The following is a 6,472-nucleotide window of genomic DNA, read 5'->3' on the forward strand; positions in this document are numbered from 1 at the left end:
AGACTTGAGGAGGAAAATTGCTACATTCCCGAAGGAGACTGGAGAGTCTTTCAAAGATGCATGGATCAGATTTAAGTTCTTCCAGCGAGACTGTCCACACCACGGATTCAACGAAGTGCAACTTCTGAAGACTTTCTTCAGAGGTATCACCTTGAGGTATCAAATGGCTCTTGATACAGCTAGCGAGGAAAAATTCAACACCAGAAATCCAGTGGAAGTTGTGAGACTGATAGAAAATCTAGTAAACAGCAGCAGCACCAAGAACACTGACTTTGAGAGGAAGAACTTTGTTGCATCCCTAGGAAAGGAGCAGATGGACGAAGTTAGAGGAAAGTTAGATGTGGTTCATGAGCTTCTTAGGAAGCAGGTCTTCTCAGCTGAAAGAGAAGAAGTTGTAGACATGGAAGGAGAAGAAGATGTGAACTACATTGGAGGTACTTGATTTCAGAGGTCTGGAAACCAGGGTGGAAACAAAAACTTCTGTGGCAATAGTTAGAGGAGTAACCAGGATTCACAGTTCCAGAAACCTTTCAGCAACAACAGCACAAGCTATGAAAACTCATTCTACCAGAATCCACCACCACAGACTCAGGAAAGCAAGATTGAAGCAATGCTTGACAGAGTTCTGGAAGGACAGCAACAACTCACTGTGGATTTCAATGGGAAGATAGATTCTACATACAACAGTCTGAGCACAAGAATTGAGAGTTTAGGGACTCAGGTGAGGAAGCTTGAAATGCAAGTGGTTCAGACTGCATACACTGTAAAGAGGCAAGAAGCCTTGGCTAGAGAGGCAGGAGTTGAAAAAGCAAAACACCACGTAAATGCTGTTGATATGAAGCCAAATAAAGAAGTAAATAAGGCTGAGATGAAACATCAAGAATTAAAGGAAAGCGTGTGCAAGATTGAGCAAGAAACCAAGTTAGCTTGGGATACAAGGCTGTCCGTACAACTACCCTACTCTATCTTGGAAGGCAAGCAAGAAGACTTCTTGTAATGTTGAAATTCGCCAATGTGGAAGCAAGGCAATTAGAATAAGTGAAACAGATGGAAGCAAGTTGATGGAGCCGTTGGACATGAGACAATGAGAAGTCACATGTTTTGTTAAGGAAGAAAGAGAAGCATGGGATGTCACTTTCAAGATCAGGAAGGACCACATTCTTGTCTTGTTCCAGCAGCTTATTTTATTAGTTTCTAAGTCAGATCTTTTCTACTTGCTTTGCCTTTAAATAACATGTAACCATGAACTAAATCAAGTAAGGAAATATGAATTCCTCTTTACACTTTCTCACTTAGTTCTCTCTCTCTCTCACGGATTCTCCTTCACCAACTCTCTCTTGTTCTTAACTCTCTACACTAAACCTACCTTTAACCACCTTAATCTTCATAAAATTTCATGGTATCAGAGCAACAAAGCTCTTGAACCTACTTAACTTCCGCAAGTACTCTGTTTTATAGTTCTCTCCATCCTTTTAAAACCTCTCTCCTGTTCTTGTGTTCTTGGCGAGTGAAGAAGGATGGAAAACAACAATAACAACCGACCTCTCACCATACCTGTGACCTTAAAGGGGATTAATTACCTCTTATGGGCAAGGATGGTGAAGAATGCCCTTGGAGGAAAAGGTTTATGGAGCCATGTCTCAACTGAAGCAGCTCCAAAACAAACTGTCCAAGGAGAAGATGGAAAAGAGATGGTGGTAGCTGATGAAGATAAATGGGGCCAGGAAGACCTCATGATACTCACAGTTCTGCTCAGCTCTTGAACCAGCAATTATGGAACCTTACTCATACTGTGAGACCACTAAATAACTTTGGGATACTCTCTACAAGGTTTATGGAAATGTTTCCAACCTTACTAGAGTTTTTGAAGTGAAAAGGGCCATTAATGGCCTCAGCCAAGGAGACATAGAGTTTCAACCTCACTTTGGCAAGTTCAGATCTCTTTGGGCAGAGCTAGATCTCCTAAGGCCACATACTGTTGATCCTTCAGTCTTAATTGAGAGGCGTGAAGAGGACAAAGTCTTTGGGTTGTTGCTTACTCTCAACTCATCATACAATGGCCTCATCAAACACATATTAAGATTAGCCAAACTACCCTCTCTAGATGAAGTTTGTGCTCAAATCCAGAAGGAAGAAGAATCAGTGGGGCTGTTTGGAAACAAAGGAGAACCTGTTGTACTTAATCAATCTGAAGTTGTAGCTGCAAACAAGGCAGCTTACAAGCAAGAGGATAAGAAAGTCTTGATCTGTGACCATTGCAAGAAGAAAGGCCACATGAAGGATAAGTGCTGGATTTTACACCCTCACCTGAAGCCAAACAAGTTCAGAGAGCCATGCTCACCTTATATGGACGCTAGGACCAACTTTTCAGCTGATGGTGCGGAAATGACTGCTCTCGGCTCTACCTGCTCCAACCATAATGGCGTGGGAAGTGCTATGGCTTCAACATCAATGTACACAACAGCAAGGACCAACCAGGATGAGACTATCAAGAGATCCGACTTGGATGCTCTCATCAAGGCCTTAAAAGAATCTGGTATCCCTAAAACCCTTGGTATCTCTCTTAATGCTTCTCACATGGCTGGTAGTTCTATGAATGTTTTAAAATCAACAAGACCATTAGTTATAGACTCTGGTGCTTCACATCACATGATTAGTGATTTAAATCTGATTAAAAACATAGAACCAACCTTAGGAAATGTGATGATAGTAAATGGAGATAAAATTCCAATAAAAGGAGTAGGTGATCTAAAACTGTTTGATAAAGTGTCTAAAGCTTTGCTTCAAACTTGTTGTCTGTTAAGAAAGTGACCAATGATTTAAATTGCCAAGTTACTTTCACTCCTAACAGTGTGTATTGTCAGGATATTGATTCTAGTAAGTTGCTTGGCAAAGGTGTAACCAAGGGAGATTTATACTTGCTTGAGGACACAAGACCAGCTTCTGAATTATCTAGTGCTATTAATTATGTTTCTGAATTCCCTAAAGATGTAATATGGTATGCTAGATTAGGACATCCTCATTCTCGTGCCTTGAACATCATGTTGCCTAGTATTTCTTTTAAAAGTGATTGTGAGGCTTGTATCTTAGGAAAACATTGTAAGAGTGTGTTTCCTAAATCAAGAACCATCTATGATAATTGTTTTGATTTGGTACATTCTGATGTGTGGGTTCTCCATGTGCATCTAGAGAACAACATAGATATTCTGTGATATTTATAGATGAAAAATCTAAGTATACATGAATCACTTTGTTGCCATCTAAAGATAGGGTGCTAGAAGCTTTTAAAAACGTTCAAAACTATGTCACTAACCATTTCAATGTTAAGATCAAAATTCTTAGATCAGATAATGGTGGTGAATACACTAGCACAAACCTCAAACAACACCTAGCTACACATGGAATCATACATCAAACCAGTTGCCCTTATACACCCCAACAAAATGGTGTGGCAAAGAGAAAGGATAGACACTTAATGGAGGTGGCCAGAAGTGATGTTTCATACATATGTGCCTAAGCGGTTTTGGGGAGATGCAGTTGTCACTGCTACCTACCTTATCAACCGCACACCAAAAAGAGTTCTCATGGATGCCACTCCTTATGAGGTACTCAACAAAACTAAGCCATCCATAGATCATTTGCGTGTGTTTGGGTGTGTGTGCTTTGCTTTGATTCCAGGTGAACTAAGGAACAAGTTAGAAGCTAAAAGCACAAAGTCCATGTTTATTGGATACTCTACACACCAGAAAGGATACAAATGCTAGTACCAGAGACAAGGAGGGTATTAGTATCCAGGGATGTGAAATTCATGGAATCAAAAGGTTATTATGCTGAGCATAATTGGGAAGAGCTGGAGGATCTATCTCAATCTGCCTCATATAGAGCTCACAATCTGAGAGTAATTATAAAAAAACTTGGCATCAGTTTACCAAAGGAACCAGAGAATATCAGGAAAATCCCAACACAAGCTGTAGAAGAGGAGGCGCCTGTACCTGAAGAGGAGGCATCTGTACCTGATATTGGAGTCCCTCATCCTGATCATGAGGGGGGGGGGGGGGGGGGAAATGGCACTGTTGGGAAGCATGACACATCCGAATCAGTGGCACATGATCAAGATGAGTTACTGGCTGAATCAGAGAACACAACTCAAGAGGATGAGCTTAGTGGAGCAAATGAAGCAGAACCTGAGCACATACAACCTTTGAGAAGGAGTACAAGGATCAGAAAACCGGCTTCAAGTTGGATCAACACAAGAGTATACTTCAATGCTGAAGCAGTGGCTCACCCAATCAGTGCAGTATGCTCCCTTGCTCAATATCCAGTGGAGCATCAAGTATTCATCTCGGAATTGGATAATGAATACATTCCAAAGACATATGAAGAAGCTATGCAAGATGATGAGTGGAAAGAATCAGTTGGAGATGAGATTGGTGCTATGATCAAGAATGATACATGGTTTGAAACTGAGCTTCCCAAAGGCAAGAAGGCTGTTACAAGTAGTCTACTGTATACTATCAAGTACCTAGCTAATGGAAAACCAGAAAGGAAGAAGACAAGGCTAGTGGCAAGAGGATACACTCAAGTATATGGAGAAGATTATCTAGATACTTTTGCACCAGTGGCTAAACTACACACTATAAGGATCCTTCTATCACTTGCTGTCAACTTGGAATGGGATCTATGGTAAATGGATGTGAAAAATGCATTTCTTCAAGGAGAGTTGGAAGATGAAGTCTACATGAGACCTCCATCTGGCCTAGAGAACATGGTGAAACAAGAAAATGTTCTCAGGTTAAAGAAAGCAATCTATGGCTTGAAGCAGTCTCCAAGAGCATGGTACCACAAGCTAAGTACTACACTCAATGGGAGAGGATTTGTCAAATCAGAAGCTGATCACTCCCTCTTCACACTAACTAGCCAGCAAGGTATTGTGGTGATCTTGGTATATGTAGATGACATCATCATCACTGGTAGCAACAGGGAAGGTATTCTCTCAACTAAATCTTTTCTTAAAAATGTCTGTGATATTAAAGACTTGGGAGAATTTAAGTACTTCTTAGGGATTGAAATATGCCGCTCTAAAGAGGGGCTTTTCCTATCCCAAAGGAAGTACACACTTGACATTTTAAATGAGGCAGGAAACCTTGGAAGTAGACAGGCCAAAACACCATTGGAGGAAGGCTACAAGGTATTGCGAGAGGGGGCGTTTGATGCCACTCCCTTTGTAGATGTCAAGAAGTATAGAAGAATGGTTGGAAAGCTCATCTACCTCACCATAACTCGGCCAGATGTGTGTTTTGCTGTAAACCAAGTAAGCCAGCATATGCAAGCTCCATGAGTTTCGGCGGATCACATTGGTGTCAACTGATGTCAATGGATACACATCGATCGACAGACCATGACGAAGATCGATCGACAGATTACTCTAAACATCGATCGACGTCATCTGCTAAATCGACTGCAGAGTGTAGTGCTGTTCGAATCATGACTCATGAGGAATTCGCAGAAAAATATCCTCACCCACCCTCCCCTTTCTAGGTCAAAATCGATCGACCGCATGAGCCAGCAGTCGATCGACAGAGAGAGACCAACATCGATCGACACCCCGCACCTCCTATCGATCGACATGCACCTCTCACCTACCAAGTGCGGTTGCCATCTATTGATAATGACCGAATCAACGCACTCAGACCACCATGTAAACCATTGGCAAACCCACCAGAACCGACAACCAACCCTTCAGACCCTACACCAGAGCCTATGCAAGTTGACGAGGCAACTGAAGGAAGAATGTTAAGGAAAAGGAAGGAGAAGATTCCTAAGAACCTTAAGAGGAAAGCTAATGAGAAAGAGATGGATGGTTTCACTAAGAGAGTCCTCAGAACTCCAGTGGAGAAACCTCTTGATGAAGTTTATTTCATACATCGGTTGTGGATGTTCTTCAAAGAGACTAAAGAGACCGAGGAGGACATTAGGAGAATGTTTCATCATGTCAGGCAAATAATGAAACTAAGGATCACATTGAAAAAGAAGAGTGATCCTCGGAAGTTTGCAATACCATGTGTGGTGAAGGGTATCGAATTTCCCCATGCACTTTGTGACACAGGAGCATCTGTCAGCATACTACCTAAGGTTATGGCAGACCAGCTGGGTCTGAAAATAGAGCCCTCATCAGAATCTTTCACGTTCGTGGATCTTTCAGAAAGAAGCTCAGGAGGCATCATAAGAGACCTTGAGGTACAGATTGGTAATGCCCTTGTCCCAATAGATTTTCATGTCGTGGACATCAAGCTTAACTGGAACTCTTCACTTCTTCTTGGAAGAGCTTTCCTGCCTACAGTAGGAGTTGTATGTGACATGAACACCAACAGATTGTGTCTGACACTGTGATATCACTCAAATTACCCTAAAGAGTGTTACTCTCATCAAAAGAGGTCGAGTTATAGTACTTAGGGATCGAATCCACAAGGAG

At 41.7% G+C, this 6,472-nt stretch overlaps 1 non-coding gene across 1 annotated transcript; it reads right to left on the bottom strand.

The window, feature by feature from the left end:
• On the bottom strand, window positions 1-108 carry LOC117127557. The gene has a single exon (XR_004450577.1). It is a non-coding gene; the product is annotated as a small nucleolar RNA R71 (small nucleolar RNA).
• Window positions 109-6,472: the final 6,364 nt, after the last annotated feature.

The sequence above is a fragment of the Brassica rapa genome, chromosome A08 (assembly GCF_000309985.2).
Source record: "Brassica rapa cultivar Chiifu-401-42 chromosome A08, CAAS_Brap_v3.01, whole genome shotgun sequence".
In the NCBI taxonomy this organism is placed as follows: domain Eukaryota; kingdom Viridiplantae; phylum Streptophyta; class Magnoliopsida; order Brassicales; family Brassicaceae; genus Brassica; species Brassica rapa.